This window comes from Acomys minous, assembly GCF_964271855.1.
Source record: "Acomys minous genome assembly, chromosome: 14".
NCBI lineage: Eukaryota > Metazoa > Chordata > Mammalia > Rodentia > Muridae > Acomys > Acomys minous.
The window spans coordinates 110,164,215-110,192,204 of record NC_140496.1 but is presented as its reverse complement, the minus strand read 5'-3'; the positions used below and the strand labels follow the sequence as shown (position 1 = coordinate 110,192,204).

The 27,990-nt window shown below is 42.7% G+C and overlaps 1 protein-coding gene and 1 long non-coding RNA gene across 3 annotated transcripts in view; one reads left to right on the top strand and one right to left on the bottom strand.

Annotated features, from left to right (window-relative positions):
• NEGR1 (neuronal growth regulator 1) overlaps positions 1-27,990 on the bottom strand; it is a 727,046-nt gene that overhangs the window by 568,116 nt on the left and 130,940 nt on the right. The window lies entirely within an intron of this gene.
• On the top strand, positions 47-27,980 carry LOC311582856. Of its 2 annotated transcripts, XR_014774280.1 has the most exons (4): positions 47-480; positions 799-1,041; positions 7,876-7,991; positions 27,656-27,980. It is a non-coding gene; the product is annotated as an uncharacterized lncRNA (long non-coding RNA). The 2 variants fall into 2 exon arrangements; XR_014774281.1 differs by lacking the exon at positions 799-1,041 and having other exon boundaries at positions 70-480.

Here is a 27,990-nt window from a genome sequence, read left to right as displayed (position 1 = left end):
AGAATTTTAAGTGACTGTTCAGGCAGCAAAGTGTCCCTATCATTTTTTCATTTTGGAAGCTATTAACCTACACTTCCTGTTTACTCGGGTAATTAATTTTATTCCTTCTCAAGTTTCTGATGGGGTTGAAGACAGCAAAACTTTATGAGTAGGACATGAATATAATGATTGTTTTGTGGTTCTTATGTGTGTATATTGTATATTGGTGTAATAATATAAATGTGTAGCTAAAACGGTTTTTAAATTATCAGACTAAAAAGGGGAATTGTGGAGAAACGTTTCAAGTGGATGTAACAACTGTCAATACAGTGCTGGTTAGCCAGTCGGCTGGGCAGAAGGACAGGAAGTGGAAGGCTGGACTTCCTGGACTTCCTGGAGAGGGAGAGGAGCTGAGAGCTGACAGTTGAAGGTTGGGAGTTGAGGGCTGACTGTTGATGGAGGAAGTGGGGGGAGAGAAGCCAGGTGAGGAGGATCAGATTGGTAAGTGCTTGAATACATGTAGGTTATGAGGATTAGAGCAGTTTATTGTAGTTTACTGTTAGATTAGTAGCAGTTTAGACTCTGTCCAGCATAGTGCTTTCAGCTTTGAATTACTTTTCAGTCTCTTGGTGTCAGTTACTGGCTTCCTAGGCCGAACAGATACAATTTATTGTAACATATTTATAATCTCTGTATCTATATGCAAACCCAGAGTCATAGTAAAGACACGGTGATTATCATCAAACAGTTCTACCTTACCTATTGACTACAGCTATGGAGATGGCTCAGTTGGCACAGTGTCTGCTGTGTTCTTCTTAGAACCCACATTCTAATGCCCAGCTCCAGTGGAAAAGCCTGGCTCAGTCTGCACCTGTGACCTCAGTTCTAGGAGCACAAAGAAAGGCAGCGCTGGGTGCTCACTGGACAGGAAGTCTAGTGAGGGGGTGAGATCCAAGCCCAGTGACCCTGCTACAAAAGAGAAGGAGAGAGCATCTGAGGAAGATATCGCGTGGTGTTGGTCTCTGCTCTTGATATTTGATACAAGTACACACCCATACAAAGGTGAGCACACACACACACACACACACACACACACACACACACACAGGCATGCACACATACACGCACATGTACAGAGCCATGCACATACACAGACATTCCCACACGTATGCACACATTTACACATATGCGCGCGTGTGTGTGTGTGTGTGTGTGTGTGTGTGTGTGTGTGTGTGAAAGCAACCTTGTTGTCTGAGGACATACCAAAGAATAATACAGAACAAAGAAATCTCACATCTATTGTACCACTGTCTCCTTTTCTCAATGAAATGTCTTCTGGAGGTATGCTCAGACAGGAATGAATGCAGGAACTTAAAACACAATGCTCACACAACACAGAAAAGCAATAGAAATAAAGCATCCCAGTGCAGGGAATTCAATTCTCAATGCCCTGTTGCCGTCCCATGTAACATACGGATTCCCTAAGGTTTTCTTAACAAAATTGGACATTAACAGCAAGCCTAAGTTCCCTAACAGACAAAAAGAACGGCCACAAAATCAAGCATCTAAGGTGAGTGTGGGCACACAGGCTTACACACTGGGAGGGCAGGATGTGTGGTGAGTGTGGGCACACAGGCTTACACACTGGAAGGGAGGATGCGTGGTGAGTGTGGGCACACAGGCTTACACACTGGAAGGGCAGGATGTGTGGTGAGTGTGGGCACACAGGCTTACACACTGGACGGGCAGGATGTGTGGTGAGTGTGGGCACACAGGCTTACACACTGGATGGGAGGATGCGTGGTGAGTGTGGGCACACAGGCTTACACACTGGGAGGGCAGGATGTGTGGTGAGTGTGGGCACACAGGCTTACACACTGGATGGGAGGATGCGTGGTGAGTGTGGGCACACAGGCTTACACACTGGGATGGGAGGATGTGTGGTGAGTGTGGGCACACAGGCTTACACACTGGAAGGGCAGGATGTGTGGTGAGTGTGGGCACACAGGCTTACACACTGGGAGGGCAGGATGTGTGGTGAGTGTGGGCACACAGGCTTACACACTGGGATGTGAGGATGCAAGGTGAGTGTGGGCACACAGGCTTACACACTGGGATGTGAGGATGCAAGGTGAGTGTGGGCACACAGGCTTACACACTGGGATGGGAGGATGTGTGGTGAGTGTGGGCACACAGGCTTACACACTGGAAGGGCAGGATGCGTGGTGAGTGTGGGCACACAGGCTTACACACTGGGATGGGGAGATGTGTGGTGAGTGTGGGCACACAGGCTTACACACTGGATGGGAGGATGCGTGGTGAGTGTGGGCACACAGGCTTACACACTGGGATGGGAGGATGTGTGGTGAGTGTGGGCACACAGGCTTACACACTGGAAGGGCAGGATGTGTGGTGAGTGTGGGCACACAGGCTTACACACTGGGAGGGCAGGATGTGTGGTGAGTGTGGGCACACAGGCTTACACACTGGGATGGGAGGATGTGTGGTGAGTGTGGGCACACAGGCTTACACACTGGGATGGGAGGATGCGTGGTGAGTGTGGGCACACAGGCTTACACACTGGGATGGGAGGATGTGTGGTGAGTGTGGGCACACAGGCTTACACACTGGATGGGAGGATGTGTGGTGAGTGTGGGCACACAGGCTTACACACTGGGATGGGAGGATGCGTGGTGAGTGTGGGCACACAGGCTTACACACTGGATGGGAGGATGTGTGGTGAGTGTGGGCACACAGGCTTACACACTGGATGGGAGGATGTGTGGTGAGTGTGGGCACACAGGCTTACACACTGGGATGGGAGGATGTGTGGTGAGTGTGGGCACACAGGCTTACACACTGGATGGGAGGATGTGTGGTGAGTGTGGGCACACAGGCTTACACACTGGGATGGGAGGATGCGTGGTGAGTGTGGACACACAGGCTTACACACTGAGAGGTCAGGATGCATGGTGAGTGAGGGCACACAGGCTTACACACTGGATGGGAGGATGTGTGGTGAGTGTGGGCACACAGGCTTACACACTGGGATGGCAGTATGTGTGGTGAGTGTGGGCACACAGGCTTACACACTGGATGGGAGGCTGTGTGGTGAGTGTGGGCACACAGGCTTACACACTGGGAGGGCAGGATGCGTGGTGAGTGTGGGCACACAGGCTTACACACTGGGATGGGAGGATGTGTGGTGAGTGTGGACACACAGGCTTACACACTGGGATGGGAGGATGCGTGGTGAGTGTGGGCACACAGGCTTCCACACTGGGATGGGAGGATGCCTGGTGAGTGTGGGCACACAGGCTTACACACTGGGATGGGAGGATGTGTGGTGAGTGTGGACACACAGGCTTACACACTGGGAGGGCAGGATGCGTGGTGAGTGTGGGCACACAGGCTTACACACTGGGATGGGAGGATGTGTGGTGAGTGTGGGCACACAGGCTTACACACTGGAAGGGCAGGATGTGTGGTGAGTGTGGGCACACAGGCTTGCACACTGGATGGGAGGATGTGTGGTGAGTGTGGGCACACAGGCTTACACACTGGAAGGGCAGGATGTGTGGTGAGTGTGGGCACACAGGCTTACACACTGGGATGGGAGGATGCGTGGTGAGTGTGGGCACACAGGCTTACACACTGGGAGGGCAGGATGCGTGGTGAGTGTGGACACACAGGCTTACACACTGGGAGGGCAGGATGCGTGGTGAGTGTGGGCACACAGGCTTACACACTGGGAGGGCAGGATGCGTGGTGAGTGTGGGCACACAGGCTTACACACTGGGAGGGCAGGATGCGTGGTGAGTGTGGGCACACAGGCTTACACACTGGGATGGGAGGATGCGTGGTGAGTGTGGGCACACAGGCTTACACACTGGGATGGGAGGATGTGTGGTGAGTGTGGGCACACAGGCTTACACACTGGGATGTGAGGATGCAAGGTGAGTGTGGGCACACAGGCTTACACACTGGGATGGGAGGATGTGTGGTGAGTGTGGGCACACAGGCTTACACACTGGGATGGGAGGATGTGTGGTGAGTGTGGGCACACAGGCTTACACACTGGGATGGGAGGATGCGTGGTGAGTGTGGGCACACAGGCTTACACACTGGGAGGGCAGGATATGTGGTGAGTGTGGGCACACAGGCTTACACACTGGGATGGGAGGATGCGTGGTGAGTGTGGGCACACAGGCTTACACACTGGGATGGGAGGATGCGTGGTGAGTGTGGGCACACAGGCTTACACACTGGATGGGAGGATGCGTGGTGAGTGAGGGCACACAGGCTTACACACTGGGAGGGCAGTATGTGTGGTGAGTGTGGGAACACAGGCTTACACACTGGGAGGGCAGTATGCGTGGTGAGTGTGGGCACAGAGGCTTACACACTGGGAGGGCAGTATGTGTGGTGAGTGTGGGCACACAGGCTTACACACTGGGAGGGCAGGATTGCATGGAACTGTGCAGCCAAAGGGGAAGTGATCATTCCTTCTCGACTTTAATCAGCTTACCCTAACACAGAACAACTATGTATTTTAGTGTTAAAAAGTGAACTAAAATCAATTGAAATATCACTACTTCAGTGTTTAAATCTCTATGGTCAATATTCCTGTGTTATAGAAACAAATGAAGCATGCTAGGGCCTCCCCCACCATGCTAGTTACAGTTAGCATAGTTTATATGGATTGGAAATCAGGAAAAATCTTACAGAATATACATGTGTTTCCTTAAACATGAATTCTACAATCAAGTACAGAATTAACTATGAGAGCCAGATTAGATAAAGATGGTCTTGTCCTTTTTTTATTTTAGTGACTGTGTATTCCTGTTACCATGTCAGGGGGTGGGCTATGCCTCTGCCCTCCACCTGCCCCATTCCGGTGTCTGAGTGGAGCACTCTTTAGACTTCATGAACACACGCTGTTGTCCTCTTCAATCAAGGACACTATTTATACTGGGGTGCACTCTTTGGGTACACACTGATGGTTGGTGAAAATGTATAATCCACATGGACAACGCTCATTTATGACAGCTTTTCATATGATCAGGCAAAATGGTGACACATGCCCAAAGGCTTCCATCAGATTATCTTATTATTACCAGAAAGTTTTTAATAAGCACTCTACTAAATAATAAGTGTCACGGTCAGCCATGAGCACATGTGAACATATTCCAAGTCTTTTAGATGAATAGTATTTATTATAAATGTGTCAAGGGTTGTTTTTCTGGAAAATAGAAGTCACCCACAATGCAACTCTTACTGGGCATTTTCAGCATAGTTATAACCGACTAGATCATGAAGAGTAGCAAATATATTATATTTGGGGGGGAAATCTTACAGAAAAATTCCTAATTTGAAATGAGTAGAACTCCCGTTCCTCCCTCCTTCCCACTATGTCTGTGACTGAGGGGGACCTCCTCCCACTCCATATGATCATAGGATACAAGGGGTGGGATAAAAATTGAGATGTGATATGAACAAACTGATTTTTTAAAAAAGAAGAAGAAAAAAATGAGTAGAACAGTGCCTGGCGTGGTGACACATGCCTTTAATCCCAGCACTGGGGAGGCAGAGGCAAGCAGATTGCTGTGAGTTCGAGGCCAGCCTGGTCTACAAAATGAGTCCAGGACAGCCAAGACCACACAGAGAAACCCTGTCTCAAAAAACAAAAACAAAACAAAAAATGAGTAGAACAATGAAATTTATTCCTCTGTGGAAACTTGTTTGGCTCCATACTCAATCCACATATTCCTAGCTGTTACTTCCGTGTTCGTCAACAATGATGTATGAAGCGCTGACACACACCGCTTACCTTTCCAGATATTCTTTTCCTTTCTATAATTCTTATTAGCTGTGTCTTATTACCTGTGTCTGCTTGGAGTGATTTTAAATAATATCTTGCCCCAAAGACACATGATTAAATTATGGACTATTAAATATATGTAGTTAATTAGGCAAGTGATTAGTTTTAAATTTGGCTGAGGTAAGAGACAGTGAACTATATGTAACCTCAGGGACATGTGGAACGAAGGCACGCCTAATTTCTTAAATATGAAAATGATTAGTATCACGCTTTGTGGCCAATTTCATCATCGAATTGGTAAAATTGGAAATTAGAGTTGGGCTGGCTAGGAGATAAAAGGCCATTAGGTTTCAAATTCTACCAAAAATTAGAAATGTAAAGTGGTTAATTATTTCTCCAAACAACTAACTCACATGTTATTTTAAAAGGTGTTTGTTACATGGGCGTAGGGAATTACACTTGTAAACCCATCTCTTGTGAAGCTGAAACAGGGGGATGACCAGCATGAGTGTGATGCCATTCTAGGCTAGAGTGAGTTCCAGACCAGCCTAGGCTAACCAGTGAGACCCTGCCTCACAAACAGCCAACAAGGAAGGTGAGGGGGAGAACGGGAGGGATGGGGTGCCAGGAGGAGGGCTGAGCCTGTGCTTACCTACCCAAACACACCTGTGAACAAAGGTCCTAAAGACGGAGCGTATTCCTCAGGACCTTGCCACACAGCCCACAGGTCCACAGTAATTGTTAGTAGGATGCTGGCAGCTGGACCTCATCAAAGAGACTGTGTAGCTGAGGTGCATAGCGTAGCCAAAAAAATAAAGTAAGAGGAATTAAGGTATGCTAAGTTCAGTTTATATATTTTTTTCACTGAAAAATCAAGAGTTTTGGAAATGGAAACACTGAGTAACATAGAGAAGGAATAGTCCATAATTAATAAAGGGGAAACTACAAGTTAATTGACACCCACATTAACAGAAATTACCTCTAACTCACCTACTGGCAAAAGAGGTTCTTTAAATTTATGATTCCAAGAAACCCATCTAAGTGTCTAATTTGTTTGGGGGGTGTGTGTATGTGTGGTGTCTTTAATTAAAATCATCCCAGGATCCTGATAATTTGGGTGATTTTTTAACAGGAAGCAAGCTTGCTTGCTTGCTGCACACACTGCTAAGTTTTCCTGACCCCAACTCATGGCCTATAAACATTAGCGAGCACATGTTCACTGCAGCCCAAGGGTCTGCCCCAGAATACTTGGTGAACAGGAGAGCTGAGGGGCTCTGGGTAAGCTGTGCAACCCCACATCTAGTTCTTATTTTAGAAAGTGGCTGAGTTCTCCACAAGGCCACCAGGCTGAGATTCCATGCAGCAGTGTTCCCTCTGGACAATTTTAGAGGTTTTGTGGGCATGCTTTAAGAGTTTCTGGGAAGCGTGTTGGGAAACCATGCATTGCCCCTGGCCTCCAACCTGTTATTGTGGTTCTGACTGATTGCATTAACCTCCGGCCAAACAGTAAATGATGGTTTTAGCCAGTCTGACCATTACTCTAGAAACTAAGAAAGAATTCCTCCCTGGACCCTGGAGGCACAGGCCACACTCATGTGATTAACAGGAGTTGTCACCATTGTCACACCTTGTGTGTCTACAAGAGGGTGATGGTGTTCATGTTCAGACTCACCCATTGGACCCACCTCCCCATCTCACGCCCCTCTTACTATTTTCCACTACCTATTTTCCCCACCCTCCTCTCCCCTTTCGTTCTTTCCTTTCTTCTTTCTTCGCTTGTGCCTGCCTATGAGACTGATGGAAATCTTGATACTGTCAAAGACACCAGTAGGTGAATGATTAAATAACTACAGTGATCAATGTGAATCCTCACAGGATGTTTACATTCAAGCTCCATTGGATAGTAGAGCCAGGAAGAGCTCCTTCGATTTACTACATGGTGGGGAGGCGTCTGTAAGCTTTACAGAGAATTTTCACTCCATTTTTTCCCCAGAGATTGAGTGATAATGTCGGTCCTGATTGGACAATGGACCACAGACTGCATAGCTTAAACAATTTAACTCTACTCTTCCCAGAGATCAACTGAGAGTGATGCTGCCATTTGCTGGAACCTTTACAAAGTACCGGATTGTAAGCTCCAAGAGGAGAACTTACTTCCTGAACATCACGAGGCTGAGCAATCCTCCAAGAGGTTTGTCTAACGTACTTGGTTCAGAAAGATCTTCTGCCATTTTCTCAGTAGTTGCTATCTCCTGTGCTTACGCCCCTCCCGTGTGTGTGTGTGTGTGTGTGTGTGTGTGTGTGTGTGTGTGTGTGTGTAAGAGAGTCTGTGAGTGTGAGAGAGAGACTCAGTGTGAGTGTAAGAGTGTGGACATGATCAGCTAGTGAAATTAATATTGTGATGCTTCGTCTCATATTCAGCGCACAGTGACCATATCAGACCCCAGCGGTCCCTCTTCTGATCTCACCACACATTATTTCCTGGGATTCCCATCATTTACTGGTGAATGTTTAGTTTTATTTGGGAGCTTTAAAAAAGGCTTGCTCCACCACTAAAGTTCTCAAGTGACTCAAACGTGAAAGCAAACAGCTCAACACTTCAGCATTATTTGTCCAGCCACTTAGCTGGGTGTGTCTTCTCGTGAGGACTTTCAGAGCTGGCTTCTGCGTCTACTAGATTTGGGGAAGAATTTGTTTGCAAGTCTTATTGCTGATCACCCAGTGTTTACAAATGTGCGAAGCTGAGATTATGCTGTGGCCATTATGTTTTATAATGTCAGGTGTTTATTATTCTGAACGCAAACTATATTTACATATCAAAACCTAATGGGATATGAGAACGTTCTGACACAGAGTTATATTGGTAATGTGGTTTGTTTTTTTTTTCTTCTACCCAGAACGATGTTTGCAAATGGGACTCTCATTTAGGCCAATACTTACAAATCAGTATTTTACTAAAACTCTGGCTTGGTTAGATCAAATTTATAAATCTTGTCAGTAAATATTCTCAGCATAACCTTCTGATTTCTTAATGAGCTTCTTGCAGAAGAAAGGCTTAGCTAATTAGCATGCTGCTGCTCGGGCAGCAAACATTCCAGTGTTTCTAGGATGATGGACTCGGGCTTCAAAGTACAAAGGGAATCAGACGTGCAGGTAATCATTAAAGGGGAAAAAAGACACCAAAATCGTCCCCCCCCCAAAAAAAAACCCAAACTGACCAAAATAATGCATTTTGTAGAAGTTGGCTAAAATTCGGAAATCTAATATCAAGTTGTTAAAGATTTGGAATTCTCTCCTATCTCTGCCTTATATTTAATGACCAGTGGTTACTTCCCACTAAGTAAAGATCAAACACAGAGCCGTAATTCAGAACAGTATGTGCCGGCATTTGTGAAGCTCTCCTACGGATCACACCCACGTTTCTAATGATCTAATAATTATAGATTACAGAAAAAGGACGGGTAGGAGGGCAATGTCAGAATGTTGGAAAAGACAACAAGAGGTGTTTTCCTGTGCTGAGACAGGTACCAGGAGTTAATAGACAGCACTCAGAAAGGAGCGAGTCCTGGTCCAAAGGCTCCGGAGCGAGTTGGAAGGAGGCGCCTGTTCTTTGTATCCCACAGACGCCCCTGCAGGATGCACAGACTTTGCGCACGCTCCGGGTTTTCATCATGTGAGTCGGCAGGGACTGTGCTGATTAATTAAGGGCCGTGCTTTCCACGGCGCGGCGGAGCCCTCATTTAGCAGACAAATGCGAGGCCCCAGACAAAGTTATCGGGCTGGCATCTCAATTATTTTGCCAGGATCGTTGTTTATTTATTGGTGATATGATTTGTAAGAGGAAAGGAACTGAGGACGTCTCAGGCAGAGGTATGGGAGGAGGAGAGGCCGGTGCCCTGGCAAAGAAGCCATAACCTGGCCGTGACTGTATTCTGGCTTTGGCTCTGGATTCAAGGCTGCTCTCTCTTCATCTCCAAACCCCTCAAAGAAGAATTCGCAACTGTGAAGGTCCACGGCTGCTTCCTAACTGCATCTTTCTCATTAAGACACTAGCTTCTGAAAGAAAATTTTAATAACCCAGATTCCTTAGGAACACTCAGGTTCCTAACAAGCGGCATTCAGTCTGCTGGCCGTCTCTCTTGACTCAGATGACAGCAGGGTAAGATCCGAGGCACTTCCCTGGACCGACTACGCGCCGTACCGGCTAGGTCCACACCTGCTCTCCAGAGTCCAAAGACCACAGTCAAGAGCCGTGCAGCACCCATACACTGATCATCTGCTCCTCTTATGTCAGTGGTTTCTGGGCTCCTGGTCCCTCCTCCTCTTCTCCTGCCAGGGAACTGTAGGAGTCCCGCTTGCACTGTCCCCAGTCCTGACACACGGTCTGTCCACTCACCCCGACTCCCATGCCTGTTCACGCCTACATTATCCAGGTCCTATTCTCTGAGATGAGAACGCTCTATGGCGACTGCTTTCTAACTCCTGGTGGGCTTATTCTTCTTCCTGATGGAGCCCACCCCTGCCCACACTACAGCACATGCCACCGCGAAAGGTTCAACAGTCGATCAGCTCTTGGTAGCTTTACTTAGGGGAAAAAAAAGACAAATCAAAAAAGCAAAACAAAACACACACAGACACACACAGACACACACACACACACACACACACACACACACACACACACACACACACACACACACAGCCTAAACGGGCTTCTCATAAGATGCAGGACTTCTCTTTTTTAATCTAAAATATTATAAAATAACAAAAAACAGTCAAACTGACAACAGCAACTTTGGAAGTTCCCAGTGTTTACTAAGATTCAGTAAAAGCAAAGATCTTTCTGAGGCAGAACACGATATAGCGCAGCACAGCACCACGCATGCGCACCAGTGCATCATAGTGTCATGCGTGCGCACCACTACATCTGGTAAATGAGTGAAGGAAGCAAGGCGTTAAACCCTGATACTGTATAGTTTTGACCCTCACAATGTTCACAACTGGTGCAAAGAAAACTCTTAAGTTCATCAAACGTTTGGCTGAGATTCAGCCACAGTGTCACAGGACACCTTTAGTCAACGCCTGTAAGGACCAGACACACTCCGTTTTTAAAAAGAAACTCCATTTTGTATTAAACCTAGCCAAGGGCTGAGCCCAGAAAAAAACCACAAACTAGTCTAAACAGAATAATATTCCCTAGTAACACAATCAGCTCACCTTGAGAAAGTCCAAGTATACTCTCTGCTGGTCAAGCTGACCAGCCTGTGGTCTGGCACATAGCAACAACCAGTTAGGAGAACCCAGGCCAAAGTTCCTAGCGCCCCCATGACTGCTTCAACCAAACTTTTCTATAAGCCTACTTGCCCCCAAACCTATTACCCAACCATGAAACGCCAAGGCTTAAAATTCCCTGCTTGCAGCTTTTCTGCCCAAATGTCATCCAATAATATACTGTAAAACCCATTTCTTTGTCTAAAACCTATAAAAACCTCTCTCAATTGAGACTCAAGGCCACTTCCCCGCATCTGCTGTGTCAGTGCATTGGAGGGGTGGTCCGGGTTCGATCCTGCGATAAAGATTCCTTCCTTGTCATTGCATTTGGATTCAGCTCTTTGGTGGTCTGTTCCGAGAGTCTCTCAGGATTTGGGCATAACATGTTCATTTCCATCCGTTCTGTGTCTCTGTCCCACACACTGCGCTCGCTCTCTCTCTCTCTCTCTCTCTCTCTCTCTCTCTCTCTCTCTCTCTCTGTCTCTCTCAGGGTCATGCCATTTACCCAAGATGGCCTCACAGTGGCTGAACAGCCCAGGCTGCCACTCCTTAAAACTCTCTTACCTCAGCTCCCACAAGGCCAAGATTAGTTCAATAATAATAATTTAATAATAATTTGTGTTTATTTTTACTCCAGAACATAAATACTGCCTCTAAAAAATCTATTTTCTGCTGCTTAGAATAATTAGACCGTAGTCATCTTTTTCTTACTTCATAAATGATTTCCTACTTGGTGCTTTACTGTGCAAAATTATTCAACTTTTTACAGTGTAATTACAGTAGGAATCAAAAGGAATATTTAAGAACTCTTCTCCTAATTGAGTAGAGCAGTATATTTCCTTCGAATACTTTATATTAATTACTAGACTCTCACTCAACACTCGTCCTGTGGTGCCGCTGGCTGCTTCAGATGAATTCCCAGCACTCTGAGGATGCTAACATTTGCACACTGGCTATAGTTCTCAAAGTCTGAGCGTGTTTGTTTATTGTTATTTCCCAGAATGTAAGTCATTAGGATCTTTAAAAGAAGCTCTTGTTTATGTCATTGGGTATCCCTTGGTCCTTTCTTAACGTCCGTAGCTCATACACTAAGGCATGTTAAAACCCCAGTTTCTTTTTACCATTTTTTTTATTAATTTGTTCATATTACATCTTGATTGTTAGCCCTTCCCCTGTTTCCTCCCATTCTTCCCTCCCTCCCACTTACCCCCTTCTCCCCTCCCCTATGTCTGTGATTGAGGGAGACCTCCTCCCCCTATATATGCTCTAAGATTATCGAGTCTCTTCTTGGTAACTTGCTATCCTTCCTCTGAGTGCCGCCAGGCCTCCCCATCCAGGGGACGTGGTCAGAAAAGGGGCACCAGCGTTCGTGTGAAACCCCAGTTTTAAACGTTGCCTTCAATCCCAGGCAGTCTTAGCAAATGTCTACAAGGGTTGATTTTAACCACCAGGACTGTCCTGTCTAGGCCCTGGAAGTGTTGTTGTTTCATTTCAGCCTTGCACGTCTCACTTGAGGCTCCCTTCTCATACTTACTTCTAACTAATGGGTTAAAATGTCTTTTCCCTCAGCTTTGGTATCTGGTCATTTGTTAAGAAGGCACACAAATCCAGGGAGGAACTTCCCTGTCTCTGGATCCTATTTATTCACACTGCAAATATGGGTCCTTAAGTGATCAATTTTCCAATTAAAGTGAAAATATGCGAGATCAGCAGAATGAGACCTGGTGTACCAAGGATAGAGCAAACATTACATTATAAATATATTTTTAAAAAGAAAACACCCTCCCAATTCATTTCAATTTTTAAAAAACCTTCAAATTATTTTACTCTGAGCTTATTTAAGATCAGAGTTTTGACAAAATAAAGTTTGAGTGGATAAAACAATAGAGTAAAAGGTTATTTCAGACCAGTTAACTGAGAAACAGCAGCAGAAGTAGTATCACTTGTTGGAGGAAAAGAATAACTCTAGGGGCTGGAGAGATGGATCAGAGGCTAAGGACACTGATTGCTCCTCTAGAGGTCCTGAGTTCAATTCCCAGCAACCACATGGTGGCTCATAGCCATCTATAATGAGATATGGTGCCCTCTTCAGGAGTGCAGGTGTACAGGTATACATGCAGACAGAGTGCTGTATGCAAAAAATAAATATACATTCATATATATATGTATATATATATATATGAATAACTCTAAAGTCAGTGTCTCTATGAGGAGATGGCTCGGAGAGTGACACGCTCACCCTGTGAGTGTGATTTCACACTCTTCCCCACAAATGCATAAGAAGCTGGGCGAGCAGAATGTGTCTGTAAGTCGAGTATAGGGGAGGCAGAGATGGGAGACTCTGGCTGTCTAGCAGCCTGGGAAGCCAGATCACTGACTCTTCCTGCAAAAATAAATAGGCCAATAAGATGGAGCCACCCACAATTCTGGCCTCTACATTTACATACAAACATCTGCATGCATATGTAAATCTACATATGACAGCACATGCTGTAAACTTACATTCTTTGATTTAGAGGCAAAATAACATTTTATAAAGTCTCCCATGAGTGTTCAGTTTTAACTTTCATTTTTGTTTAAGGTCCTCCCCACATTTGTGAATTTTTATTCTAAAATAGTTAAAAATAAGTGCTCTAGTAGACTGGATTTGAAACCTGCCATCACCATGTTGAAGCCAAGGGGCATCCGGAAGTTAGTGAGCCCGGCTACCAAGGAAGGCAGAGACCTGAGCAACTTTCCTCCCCTAAGAATGTTGTGAGGGGAGTAAGAAGAGTGTGACATGGAGAAGGAGCTGCTGAGTCCCGGGGAGGAAAAAGCTAGTCATCTCAAGCAGTTAAGAGAAAAGAGGCAAAGTCAGGCATAAGCTGATCTCAATAGCTTTAATCACAGATAGAAATTCGAACTGGTCTCTTTGCTCCCACAATTCCCCACTTCATGCTTTGCAAAAGGCTCACAAAGTGGGGGAGTTGCCACTGGCTTTTGTGCTGAGAATGTAGGAGGGCCCCCAATGACTTCACTAAGACCAAACAATACCTATCGGGCCTGTCCTCAGATCCGTACATGATGCTCTACACCTGACCTTTGGGTGCACACAGTGAGTCATCCTGACAGCAAGGACCTAAGCCTACCACCCTATGGAGGTCCCTAGGATCAAATCCATTCTCAAAGAATGAAGGTCCTTTGAACAGAACCCCCTTTCTTCATACGCTTTGCTGTCTACCATATGGGCTGCACCTGTGTCTATTTAGAACTCTCACCATCGTCCTGTGCTGTGAGGCCAAAGGTGAGTCCACAATATGGACCTCACTGTCGGTTAAAGCGATGCTACAACTGATCTTGTAACAAGAGAAAGAGCAGACGTGGAACTTGGGCTCCTTTAGAAAGCCTGTCTGTGATCTGATGTATTGCACATCCGGTACTCGGGTGTGTCCTGTCTGAGACCTGATTGCCTCTTTATTCCTTTCAGCTGCAGAACGGAGAGGCCACTGCTCCTTCCACACAGAGGAGTGAGGGCATAGGTGGCTTTGTAATAATGAGCACAGGAACTGGCTTCCTGAGTCACATGACACACTGCTCCTGTGTACTCCACCAGACCTTGCCTAGTTGTCACTTAAGACTTATTTTCTTTTTCTTTTTTCCTGTTTGATTATATTAAAACATTATTAAATCTGACATTTTCATGTTTTTTAACATTTTTAATTGATGCACTTTAGATCCAGATTGCAGCGGCTTCTTTGTCTTCTCCCAGTCCCACCATACCTCCCTCAGTCCTCAGAAAGAGGGGGCCATCCTCCCCGCATCTGACCCCAGCCTATCATGTCTCATATGGACTGCCTGCATCCTCTTCCTCTGTGGCCTGGCAAGGCTGCCCTGCCAGGGGGAAGGGATCAATGAGAGGGCATCAGAATCCGTGTCAGAAGTAGCCCCTGCTCCCATATTTGGGGACCCACAAGGACACTGTGCTGCCTTTTGATTATACCTGAGTAGGGGTGTATGTCCTCACCATGCACGGACCTTGGTTGGTGCATCAGGCTCTGAAGGCACCCCATCCTCCACCCTGCACCTGGATTAGTCTCCTCGAGGAGTTCCTGTCCCCTCCAGATCCTTCTATCCTCAAACACTTCCATAAGACTCCCTGTGTTCCAACCCAAACTTTGGTGTGAGTCTCAGCATCTGGTTTGATCTCCCTCTGTGTGGCATTTTTTGGAAGACCTCCACGGCAGGCTCCATCCTGTGTCCTCTCTTCTTTCTATTTGCCCTTCTGAGTGAGAATTAAGTTTCCACTCTTCCTCCTTGTTATTTAGTTTTTTAGGTCTGTGTATTGTAGTGTGGTTATCCTGTATTATGTGGCTAATATCCACTTATAAGTGAGTATGTACCATGCGTGTCTTTCTGGGTCTGGGTTACCTCACTCAGGATGATCTTTTCTAGTTCCACCCATTTGCATGAAAATTTCAAGATTTTCTTGGTTTTGATAACTGGGTAGTATCCCAGTGTGTAAATGTACCACAATTTCTTTATCCATTCATCTTTTGAAGGGCATCAAGGTTGTTTCCAAATTCTGGCTATTACAAACAAGGCTGCTATGAACATAATTGGGCAAATGTACCTGTATGGTAGAGCATCTTTTGGATATATGCCCAGGAGTAGTATACCTGGGTCTTGAGATAGAACTATTCCCAATTTTCTGAGAAAGGGCCAGATTGATTTCTTCAGTGGTTGTAAAAGTTTGCACTCCCACCGGCAATGCAGGAGTGGTCCCCTTTTTTTCACATATCCTTGCCAGCACGTGTTGTTACTTGAATTTTTATCTTAGCTATTCTCATAGGAGTAAGACAGAATCTCAGAGTTGTTTTTATTTTCATTTCCCTGGTGACTAAGGATGCTGAGCATTTCTTTAAGCGTTTCTCAGCCATTTGATATTCCTCTATTGAGAATTCTCTAGTTCTGTGCCCCACCTTATAATTGGGTTATTTTGTTTGGTGGTGTTTAATTTCTTGAATTCTTTATATATTTTGTATATTAGGCCTTTGTTAGATGTAGGGTTGGTGAAGATCTTTTCCCAGTCTGTAAGCTGTTGCTTTGTTCTGTTGACAGTGTCTCCTGCCTTACAGAAGCTTCTCAGTTTCATGAGGTCTCATTTATTAATGGTTGATCTTAGAGCCTGAGTTGTTGGAGTTCTGTTCAGGAAGGTATCTCCTGTGTCTATGAGTTCAAGGCTTTTGCCCACTTTTTCTTCTAACAGATTTACTGTATCTGGTTTTATATTGATGCCTTTAAGCCATATGGACTTGAGTTTTGTGCAGGGAGATACATATAGATCTATTTGTATTTTTCTACATGTAGACATCCAGTTAGACCAGCACCATTTTTTGAAGACGCTATCTTTTTTCTATTGTATGGTTTTGGCTTCTTTGTCAAAAATCAAATATCCATAGGTATGCAGATTTATTTCTGGGTCTTTGATTGGATTCCATTGACCCACTTGTCTGTTTCTACACAAGTAACATGAAAGTTTTTTATTACTGTTACTCTATAGTACAGCTTGAGATAAGGGATGGAGATTCTTCTAGAAGATCTTTATTGTACAGGACTGTTTTAGCTATTCAGGGTTTTCTGTTTTTCCATATGAAGTTAAGAAATGTTCTTTCAAGGTCTAGAAAGAATTGTGTAGGTATTTTGACGGGGATTGCATTAAATCTGTAGATTCATTTTGGCCATTTTTACTAAGTTACTCATACCATTCCATGAGCACGGGAGACCATTCCATCTTCTCACATCTTCAATTTCTTTCATCATAAGCTTGAAGGTTTTTTCATACAGGTCTTTACTTGCTTCATTACAGTTATACAAGGTACTTTATTTTATTTTATTATTTTATTTTACATTATTTTGTGGCTATTGTGAAGGGTGTAGTTTCCCTAATTTCCTTCTCAGAACTTTTGTTTTTTGTATAATAGAGGGCTACTGATTTTTTAAAAGTTAATTTTATATCCTGCCAATTTGCAGAATGTTTTTACCAGCTATAGAAGTTCTTTGGTAGAATTTCTGGGGTCACTTACATATACTATCATATCATCTGTGGATATCGATATTTTGACTTCTTCCTTTCCAATGTGTATACCCTTGATCTCCTTTAGTTGTCTTATTGCTCTAGCTAGAACTTCAAGTACAATATCAAAGATATACAGAGAGACTAGACAGCACTATCATGTCCCTGATGTAAGTGTAATTGATTTAAGTTCCTTTCTGTTTAGTTTGATGATGGCTATTGACTTGCTGTATATAGCCTTTACTGTTTAGGTATGTGCCTTGTATCCCGATCTCTTCAAGACCTTCAATATGAATGGGTGTTAGATTCTGTCAAATGCTTTTTCAGTATCTAAGGAGATGATCATTTGGTTTTTTTCTTACACTTTGTTTATATGATGCACTATATTGATGGCTTTCCATATATTGGACCACCCCTGCATGCCTAGGATGAAGCCTACTTGGTCATGGTGAATGACACTTTTGATGTTTCTTAGATTCAGTTTGCCAGTATTTGATTGAGTATTTTTGCAGAAATGTTTTTAAGGGAAATTGGTCTGAAATCCTTTCTTTGTTGGGTTTCTGTGTGGTTTAGGTATCAAGGTGACTATGGCCTCATTGAATGAGTTTGGTAATGCTCCTTTTAGTTCAATATTGTAGAATAGTTTAAAAAGTGTTGGTATTACCTATTCTTTGAAGGTGTGGTAGAATTCTGCACTGAATCCATCTGGCCCTGTGTATGTGTGTGTATATTTACTCAATATATATATACACACACAATATATATTGCTTTATTTTTTACACTATACTATTTAAATTTTATTATTCTATATTAGCAATTCTAAATTAGCAATATTTTCATAAATATTGCAGCCTAGCTATTTCATAAGAACTTGACAGTGGGGAGCAGCTTTCCTTAAAGCTGTGGCCTTTGCAGCTGCAGTGTGAAAATGGCTCTGGTTAGTTGGGAGACTTTTGATGACTGTTTCTATTTCTACAGAGGATATAGGAGTATTTACTTTGTTTACTTGATCTTGATTCAATTTTTAAAGTTGAATCTATCAAGAAAATTTTCCATTTCATTTAGATTTTCAAATTTTGTGCCATATAGACTTTTGAAATAAGATCTAATGAGTCTTTGGATTGCCTCAGTGTCTATAGTATGTCTCCCTTTTCATTTCTGATTTTGTTGATTTGAATACTCTCCCTCTGCCTTTTAGTTAGTTTGACTAAGGGTTTGTCTATCTTGTTGATTTTCTCAAAGAATCAGCTCCTAGTTTTATTGATTCTTTGAATTGTTCTTTGTTTCTAATTTATTGATTTCAGGCCTGAGTTTGATGATTTCCTATTGTCTACTCTTCTTTGGTATTTTTCCTTCTTTTTGTTCTAGAGCTTTCGGATGTGCTGTTAAGTTGCTAGTATGGGATCTCTCCAATTTCTATATGAAGGCACTTAGTGCCATGAGCTTTCCTCTCAGCACTGCTTTCATGGTGTCCCATAAGTTTGGGTATGTTCTACTGTCACTTTCATTGAATTCTAGGAAGTCCTCCTAGGGTCCTGCCGGACCCAGAGGTCATTGAGTAGGGAGTAGTTCAGTTTCCATGCATTTGTATGACTTCTGTTGTTTCTATTATTATTGAGTTCCAGCTTTAATCTCTGTGGTCTGATAAGATGCAAGGAGCTACTTCGCTATTTTTGTATCTGTTGAAGTTTGTTTTGTGACCAAGTATATGGTCAATTTTTGGGGAAGGTTCCATGAGCTGCTGAGAAGAAGATATATTCTTTTTGGTTTGGGGGAAATGTTTTGTAGATATCTGTCGGGTCAATTTGATTCATGATTTAGTTTCTGTCTCAGTGATCTGTCCATTGTGAGAACGGGGTGTTGAAGTCTCCCAGTAGTAATGTACGGAGTTTGATGTGATTTATTTAAGCCTTAGTAATGTTTATTTTATGAATGTGGGTGCTCTTGCATTTGGAGCATAGAAGTTCAGGATTGAGACATCCTCTTGGTGTACTTTTCCTTTGATGAGTATGAAGTGTCCTTCACAATTTCATTGGATTAGTTTTTGTTGAAAGTCTACTTTATTAGATGTTAGAAAGGCTACTCTAGCTTATTCCTTAGGCCTATTTGTTTGGAATGCCTTTCTCTAGCCCTTTACCTTGAGGTAATGTCTATGTTTATTGCTGAGGTACTTTTCTTGTATGCAGCAGGATGATGGAGCTTGTTTTTACATCCATTCTGTTAGCCTGTGTCTTTTTATTGGGGAGTTGAGGCTACTGATGTTGACAAATATTAACGACTTGTGATTGTTAGTTGTTGTTGTTGTTGTTTTGATGTTGGTGGTTGTAAAGTGTGTCTGTGTTTCCTATCTTTTCATTTTGCAAATGTGGAGTTATTGATTTTCTATGTTTTCCTGGCTGTAATTAGCCTCTTTGGGTTGGAGTGTTCCTTCTAGTATCTTCTGTAGGGATGGAATTGTGACTAGGTACTGTTTAAACTTAGTTTTGTCAGGAAACATCTTGTTTCCTCCATTTATGGTAATTAAAAGTATTTCTGGGTATAGTAGTCTGGGTTGACATCTGTAGTCTCTTGGTGTCTGCATAACATCTGTCCAGGGCCTTTTGTCTTGCATAGTCTCTGTTGAGAAGTCAGGTGCAATTCTCACAGGTTTGCCTTTATATGTGACTTTTCCATTTTCTCTTGCAGCTTTTAATACTCTTTCTTTCTTCTGTGCACTTAGTGTTTTGAGTATTACATGGCAGGAGAATTTTCTTTTCTGGTCCAATCTATTTGGAGTACAGTAGGCTTTTTATATGCTTATAGGCATCTCTTTCTTTAGGTTGGGGAAGTTTTCTTCTATGATTTTGTTGAAAATATTTTCTGGGCTATGGAACTTGGAGTCTTCTCCTTCTATTCTTAGATTTGGACTTTTTATATTCCCAGATTTCGTGGATGTTTTGCATGAGAAACTTTTTAGTTTTAACATTTTCTTTGACTGATGTATCAATTACTTCAATTATATCTTCTTCTCTTGAGATTCTCTCTTCCATCTCTTGTATTCTGTTGGTGTTGTTTTTATCTGCAGTTCCTGTTTTCTTCCTTAGGTTTTCCAACTTCAGGATTGCCTCAGATTGTGTTTTCTTTGTTGTTTCTAATTACTTCTTTAGGTCTTGAATAGTTTATTCATTTCTTTCTCCTGTTTGGCTGTATTTTTCAGTAATTCTTTATAGGATTCATTCAATTCCTTCATCTGTTTAAATGTATTTTCCTATATTTCTTTGAGAGATTTATTTTCCTCCTTTAATGCTTCTAGCGTTTTCATCACCTCAGTTTTAAAATATTTTTCTTTCACTTCAGGGGTGTTAGTATCTCCTGGGTTTGCTGTGGTAGGACTGGTGGTGTCTGGTGGTTTCATATGGCTCAGAGTTTTGCTGCTTGCGTTCTTATGTTGGCCTCTAGCCATCTGGTTGCCTCTGGTGTTAACAGGCCTGGAAGATCCCTCTGATATGGTCACTCTCTGTGTTCCAGGTGGGTCATGCAGTTCAGGAGCAGGCAAAGAGAGCTCCAAGTTGAAGGCTGCTTGCTAGCTAGCACTCTCCAGAGGCCTCCTCAGGATGGCCAACAGTTGGTGTTAAAGCCTGTGCTGAGGTCAGCTGTGTTTGGTTCACTTTCTGCGTCCCATTTGGGCCAGGCAAGTGGGGAGCAGGCTAAGAAAACTACAAGCCGAAAGCTGTTCAGGTGCCCTCAGGCCTCTTTGGTGTGGTAGACAATGTGGGTTGTGGCTCATGCCTGACTCCCTTCAGCCCAAAGCTGCTCAGGTGCCCTCAGGCCTCTTTGGTGTGGTAGACAATGTGGGTTGTGGCCTGTGCCTGACTCCCTTCAGCCCAAAGCCGCTCAGGTGCCCTCAGGCCTCTTTGGTGTGGTAGACAATGTGGGTTGTGGCCCATGCCTGACTCCCTTCAGCCCAACGCTGCTCAGGTGCCCTCAGGCCTCCTCCACTGGTTTGCTGGCTGTGTAAGACTTATTTTCAACTCACTCCAATCAGACTGCTTTGTAGGCCCATTCTGATTTTCCTATTTGGAACACTCCCTGTTGACATTTGGATGAAATCTAACTTTAGCTTTACCTGACTAACAGTATTCCTGGTAGTTTTAGGTGCCAACAGTTTATGGACATTAAAATGTAATAATCATAGTTAAGTTGAGCATTCTATCCAGCCTAGCTTCTCAAGGACTCTAGAGATCTGAGCTCCCATAAGTACATTGGCACATTAAGCAGTTCATCCTCTAAATCATCTCCAAGGCCTCTGTTTTGTTTTCTGATGAGCCCAGGCTATAAGGCTACCTCATGACTGCTCAAATAATCCATAGTGCAGAGATAGGACAAACTTGATCTTCAGTGGAAAAGGTGGCATTTTCTTTTTTAAAAACATGTAAATCAAGGTTTGAAAATTAAAATTAAGACCAGCACAGTGGTACATGCTTTTAATCCCCACATTTAGGGTAGCAGAGGCATATAGATCTCTGAGTTCAATGCCAGCCTGGTCTACAAAGTGAATCTTAGACAGCCAAGGCTACCAGAGAAACCTTATCTCAAAAAAACAGAAGTCAAAATAAAACAAACAAACAACAGAAAATTAAAACTAAGAAGACTAAGAATTTCATTAAATTCTCCCAAAGCATTTCATTTTTAAATTGGTAGCAAGGTAATAATCAAAATTTCAAATCTTATCATTCATTCAAACTCTTTTATATTGTTATATTTATTATGGAACCTTTCATTAAACAATACATTCATTATTATATTGATTCTGAATTAGAAATTTTTCTGAACTAGAAAGTTTTCAATGATAGAATGATGTCTTTAATTTTAAGTTTTAAGTATTAAAGTTTTATCAGATAATTTGCAAGAAACCTGGGATATTTTGAATAATGAGCTTTTTAGCATTTCTTATATCCCTTTCATTTCTCTCTAAGGCAGAACTTGAAGTTCTTTTGTTATGCTTAAGAATGATTTTCTTTCAAAGTATAATTGGCTTCTTAACCTGGCATGCATTTACCATATACTGTGATGTAATATGTCTTAAATATGAGCGAGAAGGTTAAGAATATGTTCCCAGTACATCATTCACAGAGTTTTGAGACTGAGATTTTTCTTTTCATATGAAAAATGCGAAAGACAGATGTTAATCTGGACTTTGGCCATGCTTTCTTAGCTTGGTGATATGAAAGACGGACAGAATAAATTCTTTTTTCAGCTTATGAGCTGTCTACTCTGTTACTGTAGAGACCATTCCGCAGCACCACTGTGCTCCTTACTAACAGAGCTGGGAACACATTTTTAATTCATGGATAAAAATTATCTTTTTCTCTCCCCCTCCCCCATTCTGTTCCCCACCCCCACCCATGCTTAGAAATTTGCCATTTTCTATACTTTAAACTTTTTTTTCTCTCTTATATAATTCTTGTTGATAAAGTTAGCATTCAACTGCTGTAAAAAATGGAGTGTTATTTTAAAAAAAAATCTAATGTCACATTGTATGTCTAAAAATAGTCTTAATTTCTTTTGGTTGATATTGCTTTAAATAAACAAAAAGACTGATATATACATATTCTAGAATTGGGTGTGAAGTTGCCAGTGTTTGTGTCTGTAACTGCATGGTAATGAAAGATAAATAGAACAGAAATAGTGATCTCTGAATTGCTAATATAGAATAATAAAATTTAAACAGTATAGTGTAAAAAATAAGGCAATTTTATTTTCTTCAAAGGACTATAAAAACTTTTAAAAATACACTTGTAATTTCCATCTCATTGATTCTCGATTTTGGAGAAATATAAAGAGTGATTTGGAGCTACAGCTATGAGAGGACCCAAGAGCAAAGCTAAACGCCAAATCAATACTTAATTTCCAAACACCCACAAGGAAAGTTGAGAAATTCGACCCAAACTTTCCACAGTGGCCGCAGCAGAGAAAACCACACATTGGTGCCCTTGTTTAACTTAAAATTGATTTTCTCTGACTTCACTACTCCTTCCTTTTCTATTACAACAATTACACTGCAGAATCAACTCATTATACATAAAGCTCACACAGAACACGCCACTGGCTCTTGTTAGCTCCATATTCACTCAGTGATTCAGCACTGTACGGAACCATCTCGAGTGTCTGTGTTCATCTGAACCACAGTTCACTGAGTTGTTCCAGTTGTGGACACAGTCTGGTGTGATGATCTCCATCAGAAAGATCTCCATGAGAAAAGCAAATGAAACAATTCTAAGCTATTTGTAAACTTACCCGTTAATGGTATTTCACTGGTATGAACATTCTCGTTTGCGACCCAAGGGGACCAAAGAGGGAAGGAAGCTGCACTCTGTGTTCATGATACAGCGCTGCACATGACGGTCACTGTCATAATGAAACAGCAGAAACTGGATGGCTTAATAAAAATAAGTTATCTTCTCTCACATGGAGCCTGTATGCCCGAGGCCATGATGCCCTGTTGGCCTTGTCCCTCTTCTCTGCCCACCTTTGGCCTTGTCTCTGCTCCATACGAAATGACAGGAAGAGGTCTGTTGCTTGTCCACCTATCCCACGGGACTGCCTAATTCCAGTTACCTCTCAAAGGCTCTGTTCTATGAACAGCACCAGCTTTAGGACTTCAACATGTGAGATGTGAGTTTTTAAACACACAGTTTAGTTCACAGTGATCCTTAAGCACAATTTATGAAGGTTTATTTTTCCCCCTGCAGTGATGGGACTTGGACACTAGCCTGAGCTACATATCGAGACCTTCTCTGAAGAATAAAAAAGGGGGAGAGAGAGAGAGAGAGAGAGAGAGAGAGAGAGAGAGAGAGAATGGAAGGGAGCAATAAGAGGGGAGGGAAAGAAAGAAGTTACATGACGCTAAAATTTCTTCCGTGCTAGTTTTCTATGAATCCTACCCTGCCATGCCACCTGCAACAACCTTTCCTCTCAGGGGCGGGGAAAACCTACTTAGAAAATTTGACAAATCTGATGCCATTGATGGCATTTCAAGGCCCTCCCAACTCAATTAAATATTCAGAAGCCTGATGGTAGGAAGGCTCCATGGTCTTTGTGATTTTGACCTTTAAAATTAACATGCTAAATTAAAAAAAGTATTCATTTGCATAAATATTGCAGCCTAGCTATTTCATAAGAACTTGGTAGTGAGACAGTAGCTTTCCTTAAAGCTGTGGCATTTGCAGCTGCAGTGTGAAAATGGCTCCAGTTAGATGTGTACTCACACTTGTAGGCTACTTAGATCAGCTTAGCTCTGCAGACAGCCTGTCGTGTTAACTGGCAGCTGGTAAGAGTTCAGAGAAGACCTTTCTAGGACAGTGTGGGTTTGGCGTGGCTTCATACACTCTTGAGCAGATTATATAGCAAGTAATTTAAGATGGAGTAAAAAACCAACGTCAACTGGTCTGTCTCCTCCTGACTCCTTTCGGCTGATTAAAAAAAACATGCAGGTATCTACTCACGGGCAACAGACATAGGCTACCAACTGAATGTCACATGTGCTAGTCCCGAATCTGCTCCAGCCCTGGTGCTGTTGACTCTGCCTTGGGTTTAGACCAGCTTGAGTGCAGTATGTCTGCAGTGGGGCATGGGAGAGTGGGAGCATTTCCTCCCATTTCTGAGGCTTGTATTGTCCTTCTTCTCTGCTCCCCCCATCAGGTGTGAGATCCAACACTGAGATCCAGCAGTGTGGGTGTGTAAACACGGGGAATGACAGGAGAATCCAGGGGAAGGGTCTCAATGGAATTTAAACTCTGGGGATGTAGACCATAGTCACAAATCGACAGAAAATGGTTCCATACTGAAGATTTAATGAAAAATTAAAGACCTGGGGCCTCAGGAAGGCATGAGACATACTTAATTTTAAGTTTGGACAGGCATTAATCATGGCTCTCAACACCTTGGTAGCTCCCAGGACTGAGGTTTAGTCTGCAGCTCCTTTCCCTGCCCTCTTCTGTCTTCCTTTCCCTTTTCCTGTTCTCCTCCTTTGTCTGAACCTCTTTTTTCATCCCTCCTTCCCACTCTCCATCCCCTTCTCCTTCCCCTTTGCCTTCATTTATTCCCCAGCTATGGTCACTTTTACATTATCCTTTGTAAAACCTTAAGTGGCTTGAAATGATTAGCAGAAAGGTCCCCAGACCTGGAGGTAATCTTAAATCACGTGTTTGAACCCAGCATAATTACAAAAGTGTGGTACAAGGAGGAAGAGGCCAAGGACAAGACTAGGAGAAGCAGATGTGACCACTGAGGTAGAGACTCTAGTAGCCTGGTGGCTCTGAAGTGGACAAGAAGCCTTAAGAAAAAGCTCATGGCTAATTTCTCAGGGCTTGGGAAACTGCAAGGGCTTTTTTGGCTTCTTAGAGGAGCATGTCCTGCTGAGCAATTTCTAGGCCTCTATACCTGTCCAAGGATTCTGATGGCACAAAAATGCCTTTTGTTCTGAAGCCACACATCTGTAGTTGTATCATGAGGAGGCTCATCCCCTCCCCTGTCAGAGCCACAGCTATTACGGCTGCAGCAAAGTTGACAGATTCTTGATGAAGCCTTGAATTCATATTTCTCTAATGTTCCATTTAGTTTTATAGAACACTCTGTCTTCTTTGTCTTTATATATCCTCATTTAAGATTATTTTAAATTAAGTTTCCTAATTACAAAGGCAATTAAATTGGCATCTGTAAACAAATGCAACTATTCTTTATGAACACAATTCATCCCATAGAAAAAACTATGTCTGAATTCATTAGGAAGTAGCTGTATGTGTAGGTTTAGTACCACAGCAGCACCCAGGATGCATATGAGGGTGTGGCCTACCACACATTCCATGGTAAGACCTTAAAGCAGGCTTTTCACAAGATACTCCACCATGAATTAATAAGTATGAGACAGGCAATGTTTCATTTTGCTAAAAAATCAATTGTCTACTATCAATCTATCCCATATCCACTCATTCATTTATGCATCCATTTTTCTTCTCACCACAAGTCTCCTCTTTCCAGATTTGAAACTTTTCCCCAAACTCCCTCAAGAATGATCTTTCAAGACACATCCCTGATATGTTTTGTTTCCACCCTCAATTCCTTCAGTTTATTTACTTTGTTTCAGGCTACCCCAGGGTTGTTTGGCATTGCACACATGTGTTATAAAGCATGCTCCTTCCTCCACAAACACAGCGTCCCACTGGGTCCCTGGACTATGAGAAAGGTCTCTTCCTGCTTGTCTTTAATCCTCCGCATTTGCACAGCTGCCCCACTCCTCACACCACACATCCCTTATGCAGAGGGTATCTCTGATACTCTCTCTAAAACCTTTAGGCTGATCCTAGGTTGACCCCTACCACAAGCTATTCTGTTTCAGGCTTACTTGTCACTGTCAAGGACAGTCAAGTCTCAAGGCTGGGATGGCAGTGGTTCTGCTCAGGACAAATCCAATTGTAGACAATATTTTTATCATCACATTAATTCAGCATACTTATAAGAGTACAAGTATGTCTCACTATATCTAACAAATATTTGATGATTTTCACTCAAACTCACTAATCTAAATAAATAAATATGCATTATGCATATTTCTTAATCAAAGTTGGCATTATAACTCTGCATCCTTCAAAAGCATACAGTTTCTCTGGAGAAATTTATTCTAACTATGCCAGTTTCTGCTTCTGAACAAGATAAATGCTATTTTTAAAACTCATAATTTCTCCATGAATAATTATTGCAATACAATTAATTTATTTTCATTAACCATGAAATGTGTGCTTATCCTATACCAAAAGTAAAACAGGAGTTAGAGTACTGGAAATACTGTAAATTACACACAGCCGTTTCTTTGTCCAAGAGATATTTGTCATCAATATATGCCAAGCGTTCACAGGATGGGAACGCCCACAGGTATCCAACAGTTAATCTGATGCCAAGCTACAGCTTCTATTTGAATTTCCTTCATTTCATCTTAAGGCACAATTAGCCAAACTCAAAGCACTCAGAACATAATATTCCAAATTGCAAAATAAAGAAAAAACAATTACGACCACAAAACCACTCATGGTGATATTTGATAGTTTTTATGCACACAGTCCCCACTCCTGGGAAAAATGTACTCACTCTGAGTAGGAAATATTCTTTCACAAGGCAAATTCAATATCTGAGCAAAATACTTTTATCGATATGAATTCCCACTACAAATCTATGAGTTAGGACTCTCTAATATGACCTGCTTGGGCCTTTAAAACTTTTGTGGTCTTTCTTCATGGTTATTTTGCAAATTGATATATATATATATATATATATATATATATATATATATATATATATATATATATATATATATGGGTTGGGGATTGACACAAAGATGTTCCTCTCTTCATGCTCAGCCTTGCAGGAATGTAGGCACACATCCTGGGTGCAGAGAGCAAGGAGAAGCCCTCACTGCCTGTCTTCCATAGTGAAAAGAATGTTTATTTTTTAACCTGGCTATGGTCAGTTCAAACTGTTGTCTTTCCTTTTCCAACCAGGTCACTGGGCCCTCTAGATGTGAAATGACATGACATGGGGCAACGTCGCTGGAAGAAGGCTTGGTATTACCGTAGACTCTCACTAGAGACATTTTAAGGTCTTGAGTAGGTTGAAGACTGCAGAAATGCTAAGAGAAGACACTGGATACTCGTTGCAGACAAGATCAAGAAACAAAGACAGAGTAAACATCGCATGATTATTTTTATTTTAAGAGTGGTGTCTAGATGGCAGGCGATATGGCTCCTTAGGTGCAGGAATTTGCCAATAAAGTCTAAGGACTTGGGTTTGAGCCCAGGTGCCAACATGGTGGAAAGAGAGAATGGATTTCTGTAAG